The sequence below is a fragment of the Bos grunniens genome, chromosome 27, assembly GCF_055505025.1.
Source record: "Bos grunniens cultivar Pamir isolate PY7600 chromosome 27, Bosgru_T2T1.0, whole genome shotgun sequence".
NCBI classification, from domain to species: domain Eukaryota; kingdom Metazoa; phylum Chordata; class Mammalia; order Artiodactyla; family Bovidae; genus Bos; species Bos grunniens.
In genome coordinates this window covers 11,276,349-11,302,839 of record NC_141191.1, presented here as the reverse complement: position 1 = coordinate 11,302,839, position 26,491 = coordinate 11,276,349, and the positions used below count along the sequence as shown (strand labels likewise).

The following is a 26,491-nucleotide window of genomic DNA, read 5'->3' as shown; positions in this document are numbered from 1 at the left end:
GCTCAATTCCAGAAAAATAAACCACCCAATGAAAAAATGGGCCAAAGAACTAAACAGACATTTCTCCAAAGAAGACATACAGATGGCTAACAAACACATGAAAAGATGCTCAACATCACTCATTGTCAGAGAAATGCAAATCAAAACCACAATGAAGTACCATTTCACGCCAGTCAGAATGGCTACAATCCAACAGTCTACAAGGAATAAATGCTGGAGAGGGTGTGGAGAAAAGGGAACCCTCTTACACTGTTGGTGGGAATGCAAACTAATACAGCCACTATGAACAGTGTGGAGATTCTTTAAAAAACTGGAAATAGAACTGCCATATGACCCAGCAATCCCACTGCTGGGCATACACACCAAGGAAACCAGAATTGAAAGAGACACATGTACCCCAGTGTTCATCACAGCAGTTTATAATAGCCAGGACATGGAAGCAACCTAGATGTCCATCAGCAGACGAATGGATAAGAAAGCTGTGGTACATATACACAATGGAGTATTACTCAGCCATTAAAAAGAATACATTTGAATCAGTTCTAATGAGATGGATGAAACTGGAGCCTATTATACAGAGTGAAGTAAGCCAGAAAGAAAAACACCAATACAGTATACTAATGCATATATATGGAATTTAGAAAGATGGTAATGATAACCCTGTATGAGAGACAGCAAAAGAGACACTGATGTATAGAACAGGCTTATGGACTCTGTGGGAGAGGGCGAGGGTGGGATGATTTGGGAGAATGGCATTAAAACATGTATATCATATGTGAAACGAATCGCCAGTCCAGGTTCGATGCATGATACAAGGTGCTCGGGGCTGGTGCACTGGGATGACCTTGAGGGATGGGATGGGAAGGCGGATGTGAGGGCGGTTCAGGATGGGGAACACATGTACACCTGTGGCAGATTCATGTCAATGTATGGCAAAACCAATACGATTTTGTAGTTAGCCTCCAAATAAATTTTTAAAAATAAAACAAAGAAAAATATTGAAAATTTCAAACAGTGATATTTCAATCTCTTAGATAAGCATCTGTCAAGATTTCCAATGGGTTCCCTTTCAGAGGAAAAGGTAAAACAGTATTTCTTGTCTCCTGTTTAGTTCTATTCCATTTGGAAAATTCCTGTGAACTCTCAATCTATTTTTAAAATATATGGATCTTGATTTCTGTTTCTTAATATGTCTGTGCTTTTTAATGAGAAAAAAATCCTGTTTTCCTAGTTGGTGAGATTATAAAAATAAATTAAAAGTTTCTAGGATGTCAGCACACCATCACTGAGCCAGCTAGCTCCATTGTGGGTTCTGCCCATGTAGACCCCTGACTCCTCATTCAGTCCACTACCCACATGCAAAGGGATAGAAAAGAAACTATTCCTTTCCTTCGGGAAATTTCCAGAGTAGTTTTGTATAGGCTGTCTTGGCGTTTGGCACAGTTCTTTTTTTTTTTTTTTTAACATGAATAAATGTGTTTATCCAATTTGCCATGTACTATGTATAAACTAAATTTGCAGATATGAATCTGAGTATGATGATAATAAGTACCTGTCTGCATTTTTTATGTAAATTAGAATGCTATTCATTTGCATTTGTTATTTTTTATAATTATAGTTTTTTTTTTAATTCATTCCAAACAACTTAAAATATTTACTTAAAAATTTTGGATTAAATCAGTTGGCCAGTAGCTAGTGTTATTAAACAAAATACATTGTTTTTATTAGCTGTATTTCTTCATATCTTTAAATGCTGTGGATATCTTAACTTTTTCTTAAATGAAAGAGTGAATGATATGTGTTATAAGAGAAGGAAGATAGATAAATAAAGCTTTATTTTATTTTTCCAAAGTTGGATCATGTCATCTCAGCCTCCATTTGTCATTCCAGGAGCATAAAATACTTCAACATACGATTCTGGCAATAATTATATTTTATTTTTAAAGTTCAGTTATCTCTAGGGTGGAAGCTCACTTAAGTACTGTTCTCTGTACACTAATTGAAAAAGGAGTGATACTGAATTCTTAGGGCCTGATACAGCATCAGATACCTTGTAGTCATTTTTCTTTGCAGAGAAAATTTAACTATCTTCCCCATGGCTCATTCATTTGGTCACTTGAAAATATTTCTTTATTGAGTGCTACAGTAAACCACACACTTCTATTCTACAGCAGAGGAAGGTAATAAACAGAATAAATCATAGGGAAATATGAGTGTTTTATACTGAAATAAATACTAAAGACAAAATATGGAGAAAGCAAGTATTAAAGAAGGGACTCTTAAGACCGTAGGTAATGTGTCAAATTCACTTCACCTGCTTCACTAGTGAAGGTTGCTTTAAGGCTTGGGGCACACAGACTGAACAATAAGATGCTTGCCTGAGTTGGTCTCTAGAAACTTGGAATCAGCTGTGTCTCGTTGGAGCTGAGCTGGTTAAAAGGGCAGAACCCCGGCCCTCCAGCTGGGCACATGCCCGTGTTCCTTGGTGACCTTCTGAATGAGCTGAAGACTGCAGCTTAGGTTACACCTGCACAGAACCAGGATAACCACACCTTCTTCAGCCACCTTGCCCTGCCATCCCCATGTTCCCTGTGCCTTGCACCTCCTGCTCCTTATTACTTATCCCCCAAATACCCTGAGCCCCTTGTCTTCAGTGGGTGGACTCGAGATTTAGACCAGTGAGTTCTTTGGTCTCCTGCTCTGCTGCGTGTGAATAAGCCCTGTCTGCTGAAGACCTCGGCGTCTCCTCTCAGGGTTTGGCTCCTGTCTCTCAGGAAGAACCTGGTTTGTAGCAGTCTTTATATTATAAACTGGGCGGGGGGAAGCTCACTGTTATTTAAATGACAAGGTAAAGGAATTGACTGAGTTAATCATGTATTTATTGGGAGTAGAGACTTCTAGGCAGACTAAGGTCAGGAACAGAGACACTGTGAAGGAAGTGTGGTTAGCAAGTTCAAGAAAAATGGGTGAAACCAGAGGCTGGAGCAATGTAGGGCATAGAAATAAAGTCAGCTAATCAGGGTTTCACGTCTCCTGAGGCCTTTTCAGATCATTGTAGGCAATCTTGTGTTTGCTCTGAACAATAGGAGAAGCTGCTAAGGGGGAGTTAAACAGTAAAGCGGCCTGCTGAATTAGGCCTATTTTTCTAGCTTTATTGAGGTATATTGAGAAAAGTTACACATGTTTAAGATGTACACATGATGTTTTGGTATACCTAATATACTCTGAAGCCACCAGGGCTCCCCGGAGGCTCAGACGATAAGGAATCTGCCCACAATGCAGGAGACATGGGTTAAGAAGATACCCTGGAGGAGGGCATGGCAACCCACTCCAGATTCTTGCCTGCAGAATCCCTATGGACAGAGGAGCTGGGCGGCTACAGTCCATGGGGCCGCAAAGAGTTGGACTTAATTGAGTGGGACTAAGCACAGCACCATATACTATGAAATGATCCCCACAATCAAGGTCATTAATCCATCCATCATCTCACATAATTCGTGTGTGGTAAGACCACTTAAGATCAACTCTCTTAGCAAACTTTGGGTATCCATTACAGTATTAGCTATAGTTAACCAGGACATGTGCCTTGGATTTCCAGAACTTCATCCTGCATACCTGAAACTTTGTATCCTTGGGGCCACACCCCATTTCCCTGTGCCACATCCTTGACAGCCCCTTTCTACTTCTGCTCTTAGGAGTTTGAGTTCTTTTTTTAGATTCTATATACAGATGAGATCATGCAGTATTTGTCTTTTCCTAGCTGGCTTCCGATTTTAAATTTAACAGTAATGTTCTAACTTCTGAAAATACATTGGAAGGAAGCCAAGGGTGGAAAGAAGAGCTAAGCTGCTAGAGCCCCAGGTGAGAGACGTGCAGAAGCAAAGGGAAAGGAACATGGAAGGAGCCAGCTTCACTGTGTCCTTTGCTCCCATTTGTACACATTGTCCATATCCCCTCATTATTCTAGCCCTCTGCCCACCTTGCGTATAGCACATCGGTGCCTTGTCCTGGGCTTCACACAAGAAATGCCCCACTGCTTCTCTAACAAAAGGTATCAATCAAGAAGATGCTTCTAAAAAGCAAATTTCCCCCAAAAGTTTTTTGATTCTTCCCAAATCTATGGTCCTCTGAGGTTCAGTTTGTGGAATACTGACTTCCCCTCACTAACCTGCATGATTGCTGGGAGCATTATATTACTTGTGATTTTTACAAAAGCCCTCCAAAGAAGGGATCATCCCTCTCCTCCACACATAGTGAAATCTAAGACAGAGTTTAAATATATTTCAGAAACTGCCCAATTGACCAAGTGTGGTGCCAAATCTTAAAGCCAATTCTGTTTTGCTTCAAAGCTCAGAATTTTTTCACCCCACCCTGCCACAGAACCACCTCATGTGTAATTTGCATCCTTATAGGTAACAGTGGCAGCAGCAATTCTAGTTAATATACCCTATGCAGTTAATGCAGGAACTCTTCCTTCCTCACCTCGGAATGTCTTCAAATAGACCACTGTACAGCTGAAGTTTTCTATGATTTAAATTTCTCCTTTTGAAAGGGAGATAATACTGATGTGTATTTTGATAACTTCCAAGTCATTTATTCTCCTCCTAAAGAACCTAAGCTATTCTGTTCAATTGCACTGTTCCAACTATATGTTTAGTTAGGCTTTTGCTCTTAAATTCTAATTTAGATGTTTTAATAATATAAAGTAATTCAAAATGTCTAAGTCAATTTAACTTACAGCTAGTTAAATAATTAAAAATTAGCCCACTGTGTAACTTAAGCCCTTTCTCCACTGTTTAAATTAGGATTTAAATTGACTTTTATGTTTTGGATTGGATTTTAGAATTTCATTTAAAAATAACATAAATTTGTAACAATTGATTATTACATTTTGAAAGTTTTATGGTTAGCACCTAAGTCATTCTTATGATATTATATCATATAGTGGTGATTATTATTATGGTGAGATTATTTTTAAATGAAAGATTCTAGGGATTCTAATTATACAAATTTCTTCATATTTTTCATAATTTCGCTAATGGAGATATATGTGAGATTCGGTGAAATATAATTAATCAGATATTATTAGAATTGAACTTTTCAAAAGGAGTAAAGAAAAGAATGTTTTTCTGAAAGAATCCATACTACAGGCACGTCCTATGATAGAAAAATATTAAATAGTTTTGGGGAAGTGCTCGAAGCCGTTCAGGTTTCACTGTAGTTATTGAACTTTAAAATATTGTGTTCCAAAAGACATTTCTTATTTTGAATATAATTTGCCTTCAAGTATATGGTAACAGAGAACATTTTAAAATATATAATAAAATAGAAATATCTTTGGTATGCATATTAATATTTTATTTCTAATTTTATCAAATAATTAAGTTTAAAATGAATGTCTCCTTAAGATCATCAGATTTATGGAATAGACATATAATTCAGCTCTGAAGGAATTTATCATTAAAAGGGCAATTTTGGTTGGTCATGCCATTTCTTTAATCTGTCTGTCCAAAATTTCATTAACTCTCTTGGCATTGAGGAAATCTTATACAAAGTTCTAAAGAACTGAGAAAAGTTTATACGCCTTATATATGTATAAAATTTTAAATGAGGAAGCCACAAAAGGGTACTTATTCGGTTTTTTTCTCTAATTTCATCTGAAATTTCAATCAGCTTAAGTTTGAAATATTTGAATCATTATTAATGTGGATGTCTTATAGTGGTAATTATTAAAATAATATTAACCATGGTATCTAAATAATAGAGAATTCTCTTGCCTGAGAAGCACGACGCTTTGCAGTGTATAGCACTGCAATACACTGCAGTAATCAAAAGACCAAATGTCATCGTTTTTAAAAAACATTTATTGTGTCAGATTTTAGTTGCAGCATGTAGGATAGTTCATCATTTCAGCCTGAGGGGTCTTAATGGCAGCATGTGGGCTCTTTTAGTTGAATATTAACCTATGTTCAGACACAAAATTGGGGAATGATTTCTAGAATGTAGTTTAGGAATATTTCTAGTCATATTTATATCTGATATCTGTATTAACACATATTATGAATATATATATATATACACACATATATAAACCTTAGATTCTTTAAGGTTATAAATAACTGGGCTGTGTCTTTTATTAATGTCCAATCTTGCTAGCTCCTATATATCCTAGAAGAAAATTTATACATTACAAATTTACTTTTTTTTTCTCCAACTTAGTGGCATTTACTAGAATAAAGTATAAAACGCACTTTAAACCGTGATCGACTAGAATGGAAAGGATGCAGTCAATGCTTCTTTGTTACTGCCCTTATAAAGGTCAGCTTCATAAATATTTGTGCAACTCGGTAATTGTATCAAAAGTTTATATTATATGGAATTATATAATTTGTTTAACTTTGATTTTTTTTTCTGTCACAGAAATAACTTCTTAAAGAGCTCTAAGAATTTTACTATGTAAAAATATAGTATGCTCCCATTTCTACAGATACCATGGTGCATTTTTTAGATTTTTCCTACTTGAATTATTGAAAGGTAATTCCATGTACCCAAAAGAACTTTATTTTCTTTATGAGATTGTGATTTCTCCTAATCTGTCATATATGTAACTTCCAGAATAATCCATTCTTAACTACTCTTTTATTTTAAGATTGAGTAGTTTATTTTCGTCTTATATCAGTGAACTTTCCATCTATATATTTCCATGATAAGAATATGTATAATTATGGCTGCCCTGTCTGCTAATGTTATTTTGACAAACTGCTCTTTAGTTTTATCTGGATCCCTCAAGAAAATGTAACTCAAGCTTGTTTTGGATAATCCACATTAACATGAAATGCACAAGTTTGCCTCAAAAGAATATAATTAATTCACAGATGATTGTTAAGCCAAACCCAATATATAACATCTGTCATCATCACTGATATTTGCAGTAATAGCTTCCAGACTAAAGGTTTGTGCTGCAGAGTTGAAGGAAATTTTATCTGAGCAACTGAATTAGTAAAGTTTCCTATGATTATAAGTAATAAAAATCCACAGAGACTAGTTTAAGCAACAAGGGTGTGATCATTTATTATAAACTTTCTTTATAAGCAGAAAATATACAAACACTAGATTAAATGAAGAGAAATGGTTATTATAAGATTATAGAATTGTTTCATGGAATGCAAGGCCAGAGGTGGATCTAGAATTCAGATTAGACTAAAATTAATGACGGCTGTGCTTCAGAGTTGGCTTCCCTGGTGGTGCTGTGGTAAGGAACCCACTCTCCAAGCAGGAGATGCAGGAGATGCAGATTCAACGCCTGGGTTAGGAAGATCCCCTGGTGGAGGAAATGGCAACCGGGTCCAGCATTCTTGCCTGGAAAATTCCATGGACAGACAGCCTGGTGAGTGCAGCCGATGGGGTTACAAAGTGTTGGACAGTACTGAGTATGCACACAGACAGACGTGTTTCAGGGTAGTACTTGTCAAACTTTAATGTGCATGCACAATGCCAGGAAAATATAAAGTATGAAAAGTGTTAGTCACTGCTTCGTGTCTGACTCTTTGTGACCCCATGGACTGTAGCCTGCTAGTCTCCTCTGTCCGTGGGATTCTCCAGGCAAGAATGCTGGAGTGGGTTGTTATGCCCTCCTCCAGGGTATCTCCAGGGATCAAACCTAGGTCTCCTGCATTGCAGACAGATTCTTTACCATCTGAGCCACTAGGGAAGACCTAGGAAAACACAGACTCACACGTTAAGACTTCTATGCCCATAACTGTTGTGGTCTGTGCGTGGGTGGAAGAAGAATTGCCAGACACAGAGTATTTCAGAACAGAGTGAGTTTACTAAGAACAAAGGGCAGAGATAATGAAGAGGCTGCAAACACAGCAGGCAGACCTCCTGACAGATTAGGGGGAGCCGACCCCTTTTGTGGATTAGTAGTCAATTTTTACAGCCTCAAGACAAAGAAAATTCCTGCTGGTAGGGTGATTGGTCAGGATACTATAGGGTGGGTATTTTACCTAATACAGGAGTCAGGGAACTGGACAGTTTAGGTCAGGAGATTTCATGGCAACAGTTGCTATGGGGTTTGGTCAGTTCTGGAGATTTTTTGCCCTGTGACCTTGGTATGAGGCTCCACGTCTGTGATCTTGGTATAGCGGCTCTGCAATAATCACTGCAGCTTTATTTGTAACAGTCAATCACTAGGGAAAAAATCAGATGCTCATCAACAGATGAAGCGTTGAGCAATGTTACTCAGCCATGAAGAAGAATGAACTGAGACAAAAATGTTAGATAAAAAGAGTACATTCTACATGATTCCATTTATATAAAATTCTAGAAAATGCAAAGTGACGATAGAAATCAGTGACTTTCTGGACTTGTGAGGGGACAGGGAGACAGGGGTGGGGGAGACTTTGCTGATGATCTATTCATAAATGTTCATTGCTCATATGGTTTTATAGTTTCACAAGTATAGGCATTTGTTAAAACACGTCAAAGTTCCACTTCATTGCATGCCGATTATATCACAATTAAGTATTTAAAAATAAAAGAATATTCACAGTAGGCACAACATGATGAAACAGAAAAAATGCTGCTAGATGGAAAGGAGAGAGAAATCTTAGAATCAGTCAGGGGAGAAAGATATTTAAAAGAGCAGTAGTGAGGTTGGTATCTGATTTTGAAATATCAAGATTGAAAGGAAGCAGGTCAGAGGATAGTAGTTGGTGCTGGCTGGCAGTATGTAAAAGAGAAGTGGGAGACTTGCTGAAGTAGAATTCTACACACAATGTTTTTTAAACATACAAACAACAACCAAAAAAAGAAAAATTGAAAAAGCAGAATGAATTTTAGGCAGAAGGAAGGTGCTCTCACATAGGATGTCTCATATGCAGGACAGAACACAGGGATGCATGATCTAAATATATGTCTACTGTATTAAACAATAGAATACCAATGCATCACAGGGATTAAATATAAGATACCTTCTTCAAATTTGGGAAGAGATAAAAGACATCACAGTGTTAAAAGGTCCAGGGTGAGAGCGAAAACATAAAAAGGGGCGGGGGACTTTCCTCGTGGTCCAGTGCTTAAGATTCCATGCTTCCACTGCAGGGGGCGTGGGTTCAATCATACGTCGAGAAACTAAGAATCCCTCATCTTATGTGGCATGGTCAAAAAAAAAAAAAAAACAAGTGGATGGGAGATTCTAATAGAAAAAAATTGGCAAACATTCCAAGTAGTTATCATTCAAAGACTGGATCAGAAAAACCTCAATAAATCCAAACCTATATAGCAATTAAAATAAATAAAGTAGATCATACAGGCTAGCATATATAACTGAAGTAAGTTAAGTCAGACAAAAAGTTATAAAGGCTATTTTTTTGTGATATGGTTACATATAAATAGTGTAATTTTAAAGCCTCCATTATAAAAAAGAACAACATTACTTATATAATTCAGGAAGTGGACTAGATGGGAGAAAATGACTTTTTGGTTTCTGTTCAATATTTCATTTTTTTGTAAATGCAAGACTAAGAAGTTTGGCTGAAAATTAATGTGGTAAATATTTACTCTCTCATATTCTCTACTTTTAAATTTGAAATTACTTAAAAATATTTCCAATGAATCAGCTCTTCTCATCATGTATCCAGAGTACTGGAGCTTCATGAATATTCATTGGAAGAACTGATGCTGAAGCTGAAGCTCCAATACTTTGGCCACCTAAGGCAAAGAACTGACTCATTGGAAAAGACCCTGATGCTGGGAAAGATTGAAGGCAGGAGGAGACGGGGATGACAAGGGATGAGATGGTTGAATGGCATCATCGATTCAATGGACATGAGTTTGAGCAAACTCCAAGAGATGGTGAAGCCTGGAGTGCTGCAGTCCATGGGGTCACAGAGCTGGACATGACTGAGCGACTGAACTGAACTAAAGCATTTGATGCAAAACATCACTTCTAAGAGTTTTAAGAACAGGTTACATGATCAAACTAATATAAAAAATGCAAATGCAATAGTTTTCCTCCTGGAAGTTAGCAAGGCACATTACTAATATGAAAGATTCTAAGAAATCTTGGGGGAAAGAACTATTTAATTTTGTTCATCTTAACCCATGCTAATTTGATCACCAGAGATTTTTTTTTTTTTAACTAAGCATCTCATAAAACACTCTAGTTACCTTGGAAAATTCATTTGTAAAATGAACCTTTCAAGAGAGTGTCAAATTATGCAGAGATGTCAATGAATATGGATTAAGAGAAACCATCACATATGGTGAATGGGAATTCACTGGTGTTTTCCAAGACAGAGCTTTAGGAGAAAGTGAGTTATAAAGGAGAAAGTAGGAAATTTAACAGTATGTGTGGAAGACTCAGTTAAAGGGAGAAGGAATGTTTATAATTTTAAAGTGAGAAGGGAGAAGAACAATGCATTTTTTTTGTCACACTTAATATTTGTAGTTTTATTTATGCTATAGATATGGATCTGAAATTAGATATAGTCTTAAGCACAGATATAAATTTCATAATCACCATATCTTGAGGAAGATGGAATGGAGAAAAAGAAAAAGAACTTTTAAAGCAATGTCTCTCAACATTTTGAGGCACCAGTACTCTTGCCTGGAAAATCCCATGGACGGAGGAGCCTGGTGGGCTGCAGTCCATGGGGTCGCTAGGAGTCGGACACGACTGAGCGACTTCACTTTCACTTTTCACTTTCATGCATTGGAGAAGGAAATGGCAACCCACTCCAGTGTTCTTGCCTGGAGAATCCCAGGGACAGGGGAGCCTGGTGGGCTTCCGTCTATGGGGTCGCACAGAGTCGGACACGACTGAAGTGACTTAGCAGCAGTAGCAGCTTAAAATTACCCCAAGACATAGGTCCAAATAAACGGTGTTTCAGAGATAAATCTTAGGTGAGAAAAGTTTGTTCATTTTCTGATTCATTTAATTTGAAGACAAAAAACTTAACTGTCCCTTAACAGTGACTTTGCTCAGAGAAGCTAGGTAACAATGTGATATGGAATTGTCACCATTAAAAACAGTATAATCAGGAATTTTTAAGTTTAAAATTCCAAGGTCATTAAAGATAGGTATCAGCTTCAAAATTACTGCAGTGCACTCAGAGGGCACAAAAAGATGTGGATGAACTCATCCCTTCAGTCCCTTTTGGTCATGCTCCTTTTGAAGGTCACCAGCTCTGACAATGGGCTTGGAGAAGTTCTGCAGAGGAGAAGCAGGTCAGCTCTGTGTACAGAAATGTCTCCACCGCTCTCATTCAAATGAGGCTTCAGATAATCCACTCAAGGAAGATCTGAGGGAGGTTACATTACATGCTGCTTTAGTTTGATGATTTTAATTCTTCATAGAAAATTTCCTTTCCTTTCAGAAGCTTTTATACTTTTGTTTAAAGAGAACACTGTTTTTTGTTCTGTTGATTTCTTACTGTAAAACTTGATCAATTGTGCTTCTTGCATTTTAAATCACATTAACTATGATTTTCTTACAGTAATCACGTGATCTTAATATTGAGCATACATGGGAAACGTGTGTGTGATCGTTCTAAAATACTAATGAATTATTGAAAATCAAGACAGTGTGATTTCCTTTGTATCACTATCAAAACATGTATTTATTCAACCTGCATTCAAAAGTCTATACCCTTACATATGTCTTTGTGAATATAAATATCTCTTATTTGTGGCTTAATATACCAGCGAAAGAGAAGATATAAGAACAAATACATCAATAACAAAAATTTTAATTTTAGTAGTATAGAAATTGACCTTCTTTTGGTTTCTGCTAAAAATAAATAAATATACTTTTAAATGATCAATTCTCTAACCATATGACATTCTGTGATATTTGAAGACATTATTTAATTTCAGATAAATATTCAGAATAAAATATTATATGATGTTACATACAGTGAGCAAAGCCTGAAAATATTTTGAGAAAGTAAAATTAGGAAAATTCTTTGCCACTTTTTAAAATTATAATATTATTAAATATATATGTATAAGCATAGCCAATAATTTTCTAATGCTGTCTTTTAATAAACACATTTTCAGCAACTCGAAAGTTTAATTCATTTACTGAGATGGAGAATATTAATCCTTAATTATTGGGCAAGTGAGATTTTTCCTCACTAATAGCAATGCTGTAGTTTGGATGAAATATCAAATCAGTCTTATGGCACTGGTTAGTTTTCTCCACAACACTGAATGCCTTCAGTTCAGTTCAGTTCAGTTCAGTCACTCAGTTGTGTCCGACTCTTTGCAACCCCATGAATCGCAGCACGCCAGGCCTCCCTGTCCATCACCAACTCCCGGAGTTTACTCAAACTCATGTCCATTGAGTCAGTGATGTCATCCAGCCATCTCATCCTCTGTCGTCCCCTTTTCCTCCTGCCCCCAATCCCTCCCAGCATCAGGGTCTTTTCCAATGAGTCAACTTACACTTGCTTAAACATCTATGACACCTATTGTCTTAGTTTGGACTGCTATAACAGAATGATGTGCACTGGAGTTTAAGCAGCAAATGTTTATTTTTCACAGCTCTGGAAGTTGAGGGGTCTGAGATTAAGATGCTGGCATATTTGGTGTCTGATGACACCTTGGTCAGCAAGTGACCATTTCCTGCTGTGTCCTCACATGGCAGAAAGAGGGGGAGCAAGTCCTCTAGTCTCTGCTTGCACCTGTGCTCAGTTGCTTGGTCGGATCTGACTCTAAATCCCCATGAACTGTAGCCCACCAGGCTCCTCTGTCCATGGGATTTTTCCAGGCAAGAATACTGGGAAATGAAAGTGAAAGTGTTAGTTGCTCAAGCATGTTGGACTCTGCAACCCCATGGACTGTAGACCACTAGGCTCCTTTTTCCATGGAATTATCCAGGCAAGAATACTGGAGTGGGTTGACATTCCCTATCCAGGAGATCTTCCTGACCCAGGGATTGAACCTGAGTCTCCTGCATTGCAAGCAGAGGCTTGGAGTGATTGCCATTTCCAATATCATCATGAGAACCCCACCCATATAACCTTATATAAACCCTTCCAACCCTGGAAAAGGAAATGGCAACCCACTCCGGTACTCTTGCCTGGAAAATCCCATGGATGGAGAAGCTTGGTAGGCTTCATGGGGTCGCAAACACGACTGAGCAACTTCACTTTCACTTTCGAACTCTCCCAAAGACCTATTTCCCAGTACTATTGCACTTGGAAGTCTGATGTGGAGCCTAGAACCTTCTCAAAGTGTGAGAAGTTCATTTGGTATTATTGTTCTCCAGTTTGTGTGTCATACACCAGATGAGTAGGGAATTTGACTTTATCATGATTGCGCCCCTCCTACCATCTCATTGTGGCTGCTCCTTTGACCTTGGACATGGGGTATCTTTTTTTGGTTGAGTTCCAACATCCTTCTATTGATGGTCGTTGAACAGCTAGTTGTGATTTTGGTGTTCTCACAGGAGAGGATGAGCACAGGTCCTTCTACTCCACCATCTTGAATGCACAGGGGGTTAGAGCTTTAGCATATGACTGGGAAGGAATGCAAACATTCAGTCCTTAACACCTGTCCTGCTCCATCTTTGTTCTGTGCCCTTGTAGAATGTGGACAGATATATCTATAGAGTCTGTATCGGTAAACTTATTGAACTAAAATATTGATTCCTTCTAGTAACTGCTCTAAATTCATCATAAAGTTTATTTTGTATATTTTTATGTCTTTAATATGAATAGTGTTATATATTCTTAGAAGGCAGTGTTTCCTTTAAAACTATTATTTATAAAATAAGCACAATGTTCACACTTTCTTTTGACTTAGTTCTTCTGATGTTGTGTTCAAATTTCCTCTTTTCATTTAATATGCAATTGTTCTGCATTTTTATTTTCAACCCATATTATACAAAAAAAAGAAGATGTATATTTTCCACCCCAAGAAGGATTATACAATCTGTCTTTAATTTTAAAATAAATATTAATCTTTATTCTGTTCTTTCATTTTTATTTTTTGCCATTTAAATTCTCAGGAATTTTGAGAATTAGGGGAATATAACTTTTTTAAAAAATTGTATGCTTAAACAAGATTAGTACATGATAACCACCAGTCTTTTATAATAAAAATAATATATAATTATAGAGCTTTCTTAAATATTTCTTTTCCATTATTATTCTTTTGTAATATATTTAGAGTTTATTCTCATACCTCAAACTGTATGACTTTCAGTATCTCCTGGTCATCAGTGTAGGACAAATTATTCATGTTTCAACTCTCCAATAATGAGATGTCAGCCCATAATCCTTACTGTTGAAAGAATTGTCAGAAATGATTGAATCCTTGGTGAAGTGACCTCAATGCCATTTAAAGCTTGCCTTCATAAAAGAGTACATACTATCTGAGAAGCCCCTCTTCTTCTTAGCTTTTCTTGTTTTTTGTTTTGCATAATATATGAGTAATTCAAACTGAAAATCAATTCAGTGATAATTATATACATGGAGAACATTTATTAAGCAACATACATTTTGAACATTTAATATGAAGATATTGGATACCATGGTAATTTTTCTTTCATGAAATCCATCATGGGTTGTTGAGGCTGCAGATTTTAATTTTCAGTTACTCCATGGTAGTTGTGTTTGCCTGCTAGGACATTTGTTTATTTGTTTAAATATTATGTCCTTGATGATTATTGAAGTAAAAACATCCACCAAAATGATTTTATATCCATGAGAGTTTCCCTTGTCATTATAAGTTTGCAAATCAGAGAAGGGGCTGGCCAGCAAAACAGAACTAGTACAATATCCAGATTATAAGACTTACAGCAAGGAATTGAGTTGCAAAATTTTGTGGGCTGGCTAAGCAATTCTGAAATTGAAGGGCAGGTCTTCAGGAAGAACAGCCTAGAACTCTTAGGAAACAGCTTAAGCTGCTGTCTGTAGGCACATTCTTTTTCAGGGAAGTCTCAATTTTGCTCTTAGCTTCTTTAAAGGTTTGAATCATATCCACCCAGATTATCTCAGATAACCTCCTTTACTTAATGTAGACTCATTATGGACCCTTAATCACATCTAGAGTATCTTATACCATGAAATATAGTGTTTGAGTAACTGGAGACTGTCCTCTAGTAAGTTGACACAGAAAACAAAACATTACAGGTTATTTCCTGTTTTACAGGATTAGTATCACCTGACTCATGAAGGATGGGAGCATAAATCTTAACTCTCAATGAGCTTCATTCATATCACTGGGAGTGGGAAGGTACCACAGTATCTTAAAAAAAGTTTGTTTGTTTGTTTTTATATATATTGAAGATTTATGTAATGGTCAGATATATTTCAGCACTACTTATAAATTTGAAGATCTTAGGGTTGGTGGATGCTTAAAGTTTCAACAGATTTTCCATATCATACTTTGACCAAGATGAGGTTGTGATTGTAGGAAAAAGATTTAATTATATTTATAACCATATATTTAAAAATTCAAATCAACTATATAATGGACAATAGTCCAAATTTAGTTCGTTTGTTCTGTGTTAGTCATGCAAATGGATTAAATATATAAATAATAAATAACAGGTTGGTCAGTGCATAGAAAAACAATTTGTTTTTGCCTAAATCATGCATACTAGATATTCAGATTTAATCTTTCACTTAAAAACCTTTATGATTTGTGAAGTTAATGGACAGTGACTAAGATATAGTACTTCTAGCTTGGGAAATTCCTACAAATGGTAGGAAACTTCCCACCAGATACCTTATGCTTCAAATTTTCTTTATTTTTCTTAAAAATATGTTTTTATTTTACAACTCTAATATGTCTCTAAATCCTTTTCTTTATAGTCTGGATTAGTTTTCTATTGCTTCACTACAAATTTTTTTGCTTGAAACAAAGTGTATTATCTCACAATTTCTCTGGATTTAGGGAGATAATTCAGTCTTCTGCTGAGAGTCTCACTAAACTGAAATCAAGATGTCAGCCAAGGCTGCTCTCTCATCTGAGTTCTCTTGCAGCCAACTGGTTATTGCCAGAATTCAGCTTCTTGCACATGGGGAAATGGAGCTTCTACTTTTTTGCACACAATTGACTTGGGACTACTCTCAGCATCTAGGGACCGCTCTTAGGTCCTGGCCACTTGATGCCCTCCATGGACAGTTCACAATACAGGCATCTGTTCGTTAGAAGCTGGGAGGAGTAGCTCCTTTGCTTTGCGTGTGTCTGCGGCTTTGAGTCTCTTTAAAAGGTTCACCTGATTAGGTCATTCCTACCCACGGTCATCTTTCTTTTGGTTAAAACAGAGTCAACCTGTTGTGTTCTTAGTCACTCAGTCCGGTCCAAATCTTTGTGACCCCCATGGACTGCAGCCTGCCAAGTGCCTCTGTCCCTGTGGATGCTCCAGGCAAGAATATTGGAGTGAGCTGCCATGCTCTCCTCCAGGGGATCTTCCCAACCCAGGGATTGAACCCAGGTCTCCTGCATTGCAGGCAGATTCTTTACTGTTTGAGCCACCAGGGAAGCCCAGGGTAGGAAAGACCTAGTTCACCTGATTAGGTCATTGCTACCCATGGTCATTTTTCTTTCTGTTAAAATAAAGTCAACTGGTTAGGGACCTTAATTATATCTGCAAAAAGGAGTCACATATGGCAACATTTCAAAAAAATCAACCATTACAATTCTCTGTTTTCCATATCTTCAACTCTGAGCAAATATGTAGGCTTCCACAGGATACTAGGGGAAAAAAATCACCAAGCAGAACCAGTTTAACTGAGAAAGAAGCATTACATCTGTTCATTTAAAAAAAAAAAAAAGCCTATATGTATTTTAACACATACACACGTATACCTATATGTGTATTTAAATACATATACTTGATTAATAATAAAACATACTATTACTAAGACTTCTCCATTGGCAATTGAACAGATGAAAGGATATGATTTTCAAGTAGGTTTTAAATTTGCAAATCCCCTGTTAATAATGTATATAAAGGGAAATTGTGAACAGTATAACTTATTGCATGCTATGTTGCTTCAGTCTTGTCTGACTATTTGTGACCCTATATAGACCATAGCCCACCAAGCTCCTCTGTCCATGGTATTCTCCAGGCAAGAACACTGGAATGGGTTGCCATTATTTTATGTCTCCTGCATTGGCAGACTGGTTCTTTACCCCTAGGGCCACTTGGCAAGCCCATTACCCTCCAAAATGTAAACTTAAAATATAAATCATAACTACTCCTTTTGTAGATTTGAAGTCCTTTGAGAAAGGGTTATGCTTCATTTGTAAAGTGTACCATTTTATTGTCTCCAAGGAGGGTGGAATTGGATTAAAGGCATTCAAAAGGTACAGACTTCCACATATAAGATAAATAAGTGCTACAAATGTAATATGCAACATGATTAACATAGTAAACTCTCTTGTGTGTTATATAAGAAAATTGTTAAGAAGGTAAATCCTAAGAATTCTGACTATAACGAACATTATTTTTTCTGTTTCTTTAATTTTATATCTATATGAGATGATAGATGTTCTACTAAATTTATTGTGATAATCATTTCTTGATGTATGAAAATGAAATCATCATTCTGTACACCTAAAATGTATACACTGCTGTTATGTAATCATATCTCAATAAACCTGAGGGGAAATGGCAAAAAAATAAAAATAAAAAAAAAATAAAAGCACCTCAGCATAGAAAAATAAAAAATAAATACGTATTGTTGTAATTTTTAACATAGTTATGCTTTCTTTTATGGTACTAAGATGTAGCTTATTGTTGCATGGAATAAATGTATTTTAGTTTCATGTTACTTGGAAAAGTAATGGATGAATCAAATTACAGTTTACGTATAATCATTCTCTCTCAAGCATTCAGTTGGAATTGAACACTGCAATACTAACTGCTTTGATATACTCAATATTGTCCTGAGTCAAAAAAAAAAAGAAAAAGCTTATTCCTCAGAATATTTACAGTAATGCAAAAGAGTAATGTTTCTTAGTAGAAACAAGCAATGTATACTTTGAAATATTTTTGAAGGAAATTAGACTCTGTCACTTTTGAATATATGAGCTCACAATTTTATGAGAAGAGGATTTCAAATAGTTACAGAATAATAAATTGTACATTAACAGCAAATGTAATAATTATTAATAACTTTTGGCTGTATAAAATTACATCATGCTTGAGCAATTTACTGCAAAAAATAGGTGAAAAATTAAACTATAGATTTTTAAAATGTAATTATCAAGCAATAATGAAAAGCAGATCATTTGCTTATAACAATTACAATTTAAAATACTTGGTTAAATTAAAATAATTTAGTAGCTACAGCTATGATTAGATAAGTAGAAAGATATCAAGGTAAAAATATAATATGTAAAGTTATAATATGAAGTACTAAGATACAAAGGCAGCAAAATAAATATTACCAGACATAAGTAAGAATTTGTGAAATGAATATTGGCAGCAATATAATTAGATATCTTAAAAATGTAAAGATGCTTTTTATAAAGTATATTAATGAGGTGTCATTACTTACTAGCCTGGGATAAAGCCTAGAGTTGAATATCACATCATAAAAACTGCTTTGCAGAATAATATGCCTTTGAAACACTATCTGAAACACTAAAAAGTGTACCTTTGGGAAATGATCTGATGATAGCAATTATATAACACACATTAGGATAAAGGTTGATGTCAATTATCTAGGAATTAAATATTGATGTTGATTATCTAGAAATTAAATTCATAGTTAAAGCTATAAGTGCCATATGAGAATTAAATACTTCAAAAGAAATATGTTTGGAAATACAGTGGGAGACCATCTACAAATTGGTATATTATCATAAATGAGTCATTATATAGGGGTTTTGACTTGATAGACTAAAAGTAGCTTACACAGTTCATTAGAATAAGGAATCTATGAGGAATTCATAAATAACTTGAACAAATATAACTTCATAAAGCAGAAGGTTCTAGTGGCATATTTTCTAGAACTAAGGTTTAAATTAGGGACATCTATAAAATGTTTAAAATTATAAAAGATTTAGAACAATCTTCATACACGAGTTAAACTATATAATTAACGCTACTTAATGAAGATCATGGCATCTGGTCCCATCACTTCATGGGAAATAGATGGGGAAACAGTGGAAACAGTGTCAGACTTTATTTTTGGGGGCTCTAAAATCATTGCAGATGGTGACTGCAGCCATGAAATTAAAAGACGCTTACTCCTTGGAAGAAAAGTTATGACCAACCTAGATAGCATATTCAAAAGCAGAGACATTACTTTGCCAACAAAGGTCCGTCTAGTCAAGACTATGGTTTTTCCAGTGGTCATGTATGGATGTGAGAGTAAGACTGTGAAGAAAGCTGAGCGACGAAGAATTGACGCTTTTGAACTGCGATGTTGGAGAAGACTCTTGAGAGTCCCTTGGACTGCAAGGAGATCCAACCAGTCCATTCTGAAGGAGATCAGCCCTGGGTGTTCTTTGGAGGGAATGATGCTAAAGCTGAAGCTCCAGTACTTTGGCCACCTCATGTGAAGAGTTGACTCATTGGAAAAGACTCTGATGCTGGGAGGGATTGGGGGCAGGAGGAAAAGGGGACGACAGAGGATGAGATGGCTGGATGGCATCACTGACTCGATGGACTTGAGTTTGAGTGAAATCCTGGAGTTGGTGATGGACAGGGAGGCCTGGCGTGCTGCAATTCATGGGGTCGCATAGAGTCGGACACGACTGAGTGACTGAACTGAACTGAATGTGAAAATGCAGAGGAGTAACATCATTATATTCTAATTGTGTAGATTCAAGCAAAAATACACCTTGATTTTAAAATCATGTTATAATTTGAAAGCTGTGCAAAGCAACCCAATGTAACAGAATCATCAATAATTATTTCTATTTTCATTAAAGTAAAAACAGTTGTATTCACATAATTATAAATACCACAAAGGTGTATGTTTGGTGTATGTCTAACTGAACCACTTGATTTTATACATGATCTTTATTTTTATTAAAAAAAGTCACCATGGAAAAGATTTGGAAGAAAAATATTTCAGGGAAGTATATGTTTATGGCATTTTAGGGAAATAATACTCTATATGACACATATATTCTCATCTTGTTCTGAATTTAATACCATATTAATGAAATAGCCATCCAAAATATGGATTTTATTAAATGTATGTACTCAATGTTAATATAAAGGAACAATAATTTATTTCCAAAATATGGTATAAACAAGAAAGGGAAAAAATTAAGAATGCACAGTAATTTAGAATAATCATGGGTGAAAAATAAGCCTTCAAAATGCAAAATGTAATATGGATGGAGTGAACAGTAATGGGAAAGAGAGAAAATATGTAAGAGATCAGTTTAAATGAAGTTTCTCTTCCAGTGTAATTTGCATCAATTTATTTTCTTGCAAAATATTATAGGTTTCAAACTATGTATTAAAGACTAAAAAAACAGCTAAACACCGACAACAAATGGAACCTGGATGGCAGTGCTAATACAATGCTGTTGAAGAAATGGATTTGACATTTTTAAATCGGATAAAATGCAAAATTCCGTGGTAATCCTCTCTGAATTTAGGCTTATTTGAACTTAAGGGAGGCTTGACATCCTTCAGAAAAAAAAGGAGGCGGGGATTAGTACGAGCTTTATATATTTTGTGCAAAGAAAAAGTAATATGAAAAATGAAGACATAAATACCATTCTTTGTAATGCGCCAGTGATTATTTCCTAAATTGGATAAATAACTTTATGCTCAATCCACTACAAGATGCTTTTTGACATAATGTCAATTTCCAGTTTTCTTTCAAGTCTTGATTCAGACTTTTCTGTGCAATTTCTGTTAGAACAATGGAGACATTTATAGGCTCTAACGTGCTTGTTAGCAGAGTGCAATACAATCTACTGCCTCTGTGTCATTTTACTTGCAGCAATGCTTTTACACCAGTAATACCATATCAGTATGTGATCATCAATGACTTTCATTTTTGCAGTTATTAAAAATATATTTTTTGGAAATTTTCAGTGTCCATGATTTGCTTTATTCTATTCAAAGTTTTTGCTTTAAGAGGAGCATTTTTAAAAGTTCTTTTCACTCAGTGGCTGAAAATAGCAGATGGAGATGGGATGAAGGAACTTCTGATTGTATTGGGAGGAGAGAGATGTGTGAGATCCTGAAATGACGAAGAGGACGATGGTGATGGTGATGCGTCATGGCCATCACCAGTTTTCTGTCCTTTAGAACAGGATCAATGTTGAATCCGTTTCTAAATTGGGATCATCAGAGAAGGGACTGTTTTCTGAGGAAGCTTATGAATTTACCTTTTACCCATTTTGTGCTTGATTTCCTGTAGAGACATCCAATAGCAACATCCAGGAGGCAATTTTTTGCAAATATGGCTCAGAGCTATTTGAGCTTGAAGATCCTTAGCATATATGCGGTGATCAGATTATGGATGAAATTGCCTAGACAGAGGACATTTGGACGATGAGAGTGTAGAAGAAAACTGTAAAAACCATACCATTCACAACCAAACTTGCAGAAAGGATATAAAAGAAGTGGGGTAAGTCATCATAGGGAAAATAAGGAGACTGTGATGTCACAGAAATAAGAATGAGGTGCCTTCTCCCGTGGTGTGGATTTTCCTACAAATACTGAGTGGGTTTGGGGACATATGAAGGATTGTGCACTGGGGCAGCTGTCCGATTTCAACTTTCTCACAAAGTTTGAGTTTGCTGGCTTCATACAAACTTTATCAGCTCTGTGTGAAACAAGTACATCACTGCCATTTTCTTGCATTTTATGCTTCCTAGTACAACAGTGCCTTCAGTCTCTAGCTATAAAGAGCCAAGATGCTATTTTAAAATACAATTTCCTTATATTCTATAAAAGAAATAATTACAGGGCAATCACCAGCAGGAATGGTTGTGTCCTTTCTAGTGAAGAATTACAAAGGAGCTACAAAACGAAAAACTTTTACTGCTAATGTATCATTAGTCACATTTCCATTTCTTTCTCCAAGGGGAGGCTTCTTAGGGGAGGGGTTAATGACACTAACCTTGAACACCTGCAGTTATGTTCATTTAATCTACATCACTTGACCAGTAAAGAGCATAACTAATATCATGCATTCACAGATTCTTAGCTTATGGGGCCTTTGGTGCTATTTTGGCCTCATAGATGTTCTGTTAGTAGTATCTGCTAGATATTAAGAGGTTTTATTCAGAGTCAGTGGTGGTATCTGAGAAACTGTTCATCTCATGTGAATACTAAGAACTCAGGTAACTATATTAAGATAGGAGATCCTTTAGAATATTAGATGAGGTAATTTAAAGAAAAAAGCATACTTTTTACAAACCATCTGGTATATTATATCCAATTATATTGTGAAGCCACGTGTATTGGAAAGTGTTGGCTTGAAATTCCCTTTGATCTAATACTACACTGGAATTACTCTTCATTATTCACACTCCCATCACTTGCCATTCTCAGAGAATTGATTAAGTTTAAATTCTGAGTCTAATTCTTCCTCAGCACTTTGTAAGCAGATGTTTAAATTCTGCCAACAGTTTTTAAATGGAAACAATCAACTTGGAAAATCTATGGAAAGTTTCAGTCATTGGCCTTCCAGTATTTGAAGAAAAAAGATCCTTCTAGTCAGGCTTGTGACTTCACAGTCTGATAAATGAATGCTCCTTTGGACTTTTGTTGCATATTTTAGATCATTTCTTTCAATTGAAAATACTTTTATTACTTCATCTTCTGTCCAAATCATGGACAGTTATGAAGAAGGGGCTGATTTTCAGGTTTTCCATGGTCTCTTCAAGTAGTAGAGCCAACAGTGATGTCAGCAACTGAGTTGACAGCTGTATAATATATCTATGTTTTGGGCTTCCCAGGTAAAAATTTTTACCTCATTAGTAAAAAATCTGCCTGCATTTCCTGAGTCCACTGGAGATCCACTGGAGAAGGAAATGGCAAACCCACTCCAGTATTCTAGCCTGGGAAATCCCATGGACAGAGGAGCCTGGCAGGCTGCAGTCCACGCGTCACAGAGTTGGACACAGCTTATTGACCGAATAAAAGCAATGCGAAGTCTGCCATTTCTTGTGTATTCTTTAGCTCTTCCACAAGGTTATAAGCTCATTGAGAAAAGATACTTCTCATCTATTCACACCGGTGTACCACACCGATAGGTTTATCGCCAGTTAGGTTGGATCCGAATTTAATCTGCCTGTGCTCATTCTCTTCAGGATTTAAGCTCAATTACTTTACTTACATTCTCTGTATCTAAATGTCCTCGCTTGTAAAATGGAGATGGTTATAAATATCTACCCCTGGAGGGCTTTGTGAGGAAGAACTTAAGTAATTTATACAATAAAATTATTAAAGTACACATACATATTTTCTCAATGTAATTGGTGATTATATGATAAAAGGGAGTACAATAAACTGATCCTCTTGCTTATTGTAAAATTCAAAGAACATAATGTTCAATATAAATGCTAATTTTAGGAAGGAAAATAGTAGTATTCCTTTTATAACAAATTTCTGCATAAAGAATATATACTTAAAAGTTTTCATATTCAGAATTCAAATACCACTATTGTTATGCATTACTAAACCCGTAGATTAAACCATGGTTTTGTAGTAAATAAAAGACTTTCAGTAAATATGCCTATAGTTGAGGGAATATGTACTTTTCATAATAAAAATTTACCTGTTACAATTAACACTAAGTATTTATAAATGTAGAGGAGAATCTAATTCAAATATGTGAGTAATAGAATATTTAGACAGTAAATGTAGAATATAAATTTTAGCTTATTAAGTCATTTTTAAAGCCTTAGGAAAGTGACAAATGATAGTGATCAAAGAAGCAAAGCTTGATTAATAAAGACATAGGATTTATAAAGAAAAACAGCATCATTCTTTTATATATTGTCTTCAATTAATTTCACAGAACCTTAAAGATATGTCATTATCATCCTTCACAAAACATTGAAATAAATATATTCAGCAGAATTCATAGGCTAAACCAGAAAGACATCTAATTGCATCTTAGTTTTATAGTATTTGGAGAGTTTGATTAATACTTTCAGTCAAAGTTGAACCTATTTACAGCGAAATTAGCTTGTTCTCTGGATGATTCCTAGGGGTTACACATTTGCTTGATTTAAGGACAAATATTCTAAAATAAGAAGAAGGTATTCATTTTGACTATACAATTTAGCACCATGGGATTTAGTATAAATAAACTATTTCCTGTCCAACATGTTTTATTTAAGTAATATAAAATAAATTGTGAGGTGTAATTATGACAGTAGAATAGACACAACTATTTTGTTTATATTTTTTTTATTTTTGCTTAATTGCTTAGCTTGCTTTAGGTTTTCGTCTAAATGTAAATGGCTGAGTGTGCTTCCCGGGTGGATCAGCGGGTAAAGAACACACCTGCAATGCAGGAGACGTGGGCTTGATCCCTGGGTCAGGAAGATCCCGTGGAGGAGGGCATGGCAGTCCCCTCCAGCGTTCTTGCTCAGAGAATCCGAAGAACAGGAGAGCCTGGCGGGCTGCAGTCTATAGAGTGGCAGAGAGTCATGACTGAAGCAACTGAGGACTCACGAATGCTAAGTGAAAGAGGCGGCGTGCGGATGGGAGGGACGGAGAGTGGGGTTTACTCAGCTGTAGCTGTGAAATTGAGTTAGTGATTAGTGACCAGACACATTTGGAGCCCTCATTTTGCTTAATCTGTCTTCAGTGTACCCAAGATTTAACACATCCTCATGCTTGGTGGAATTATTTCTAAGCACTAACTTTCCTCATTGTAAGACTGATGTTCTTTCCACAAATAAAGACAATTAATGTAATAAAGACAATTAAGGTACCTAAACAGTCCCATAGTATGATATATAGTCCTAGTATGAATGAGTTATTTATTAAGAAAAATAAGATTAGTTTTCATTGAGCCAGATTTCATGATACTGTCAAAATTCTTACCAAAGTTCTTCTGTTACATAAGTATAAATATTAGTCGGTGGAAGTTGTACAACAGTATGAGTATTTTTAATTCTAATCTGTACATTTAAAAATGGCTGAAATGGTAAATTTTAAATTATATATATTTTCTTACAATTCAAATATTGCTACTAGACATATTTCTATGACTACTATGTAGTCATATTACTACTATGACTATATTTCTGAAGCTTCTCATTAAGTTGACAAATTTTAAATATCCTGCATTACGCTTTACACTTATTTGACTTTAATTTGTTATTTTGCATTATGATATATGATAAGTTCAATGGAAAAATAAGGAAATTTGTTAAATCTACATTTACTTCAGATAAAAGCAAAATATTAAAGGGGTTAATGTTAGATGTATGCACCATTTGAATTAGATTAACTCTTTGTGACTTTGGATGCCTGGTTTGTTGTTGTTGTTTTTTTTCTTTTTTTTAAATAAGTTTTTGTGTTTTGTTCCATTCAATTTGGCTATAATCTTAGCCCTTTTAAATGCCAAAGTAGGAAGAATCAAAGAAATAGATAATATAAAAAAAATATATAAAAATGATGCTGAGATATTTATTAAATCATTGCTTAAGGTCTACACTGGTAGGCATGTTCCAATAGAGATTGTTACCCTGTTCCTATAGAAAATATTTAGCTGGTTTTTATATTTTTGTTGTTTTCATTATGCAAGTGTGTTTCCTTTTGAAAAATTCATTTTTCGGGAAAGTGATATTTCACTATGAATTGAAGTGAAAGTCAAAGTGTTAGTCACTCAGCTATCCTCTCTTTGTGACCCCATGGACTGTAGCCCACCAGGCTCCTCTGTCCATGGAACTCTCCAGGCAAGAATACTAGAGTGGGTAGCCAGTTCCTGAGTGGGTAGCCAGTTCTTTCTCCAAGGGATCTTCCTGACCCAGGGATCAAACCTGGGTTCAAAGCCATTTCTCCTGTACTGCAAGATTCTTTACTGTCTGAGTGACCAGGAAAGCCCAGTTCATTCATTTCACTATGAATTATGGAACCTCATTTTGGGAGAAGTCTATATAACTGATTAAGTGCACTGGACCAACTCAGGAGCAGTCCCTGCTATATATGGTATATTTTTCATTGACATGCTGAGCTAATAGGATGAACATACTCAGAATATACAGGTCTACCTCATTTTATTGTGCTTCTCTTTATTTCACCTCGTCAGTATTGTGTTTTTGCTTTTGTGTGTGTGTGTTTACTTAATTTAGTTTCTTTTTTTTTAACTTAATTTAGTTTCTTTCTTTTTTTTTTAAACAAATTTATGTTTTGTGGTAAACCTACTTCTCAACAAGTCTATTGCACTATTTTTTCAACAGCATTTGCTCACTTTATCTCTATGTGTCCCATTTTGTTAATTTTTGCAATATTTCAGACTTTCTCATTATTATTACATTTATTATGTGATCGATTATCTTTGATGTCACTGTTGTGATTTTTCTGGGA

General features: G+C 35.7%; 1 long non-coding RNA gene across 1 annotated transcript; it reads left to right on the top strand.

Moving 5' to 3' along the window:
- The first annotated feature begins 1,736 nt into the window (after positions 1 to 1,736).
- On the top strand, positions 1,737 to 25,248 carry LOC147343532 (uncharacterized). The gene is made up of 3 exons (XR_015156478.1): positions 1,737 to 2,784; positions 21,357 to 21,566; positions 24,384 to 25,248. It is a non-coding gene; the product is annotated as an uncharacterized LOC147343532 (long non-coding RNA).
- The last annotated feature ends 1,243 nt before the right edge of the window (positions 25,249 to 26,491 follow it).